Below are 730 nucleotides of genomic sequence, written 5' to 3'. Positions count from 1 at the left end.
GTTTAACGTCCGCTTTCCATGCTAGCATGGGTTGGACGATTTGACTGAGGACTGGTGAAACCGGATGGCAACACCAGGCTCCAATATATATATATATATATATATGTGTGTGTGTGTGTGTGTGTGTGTGTGTGTGTGTGTGTGTGTGTGTGTTTGTGTATGTGTATATATTTATAGATATTTGCCTATATGTGTGGTATTTGTTTGTATGTATCTCTATCTATCTATCTATCTATCTATCTATCTAGCTAGCTAGCTAGCTAGCTAGCTATATACATACACACATATGCACACACCTGTGTGTGTATGTATACAAACTCATTTACATACACGCTCGCGTGCCCATGCTCTGATAGGCATACATACACACGAGCAACGTAATTATTATGATGCGTTCCCTATTCACCAAGTAACACGAGTAATTGCCGATAGAATTACAACAATCCACGGCATTTCTGAGATTAGAAGCGCTATTTACGAATGAGAACCCCTTTCACAAGTCAGCTACAGAGTTCGCTATCTTGAAATGAGAGAAGAGAACAGTGTGAGAGAAAGAGAGAGTGGGAGAGAGAGGGATACTGACAGAAACAGAAGATGAGAGAGAGAAAGTGAGTGAGACTGTCAAAGATTTTGAGAGAGAGAGTACAAAATATAAAAGTAACAAATGCTCTTTATTTTCTCTTCTGCAGTTTCAGCGAAATTTATTAAAATAAACCACCTTAATCATTCT

Source organism: Octopus bimaculoides, chromosome 23 (assembly GCF_001194135.2).
Source record: "Octopus bimaculoides isolate UCB-OBI-ISO-001 chromosome 23, ASM119413v2, whole genome shotgun sequence".
Classification (NCBI taxonomy): domain Eukaryota; kingdom Metazoa; phylum Mollusca; class Cephalopoda; order Octopoda; family Octopodidae; genus Octopus; species Octopus bimaculoides.
The sequence above is the reverse complement of the archived record's forward strand: the minus strand, read 5'-3'. Positions refer to the sequence as shown.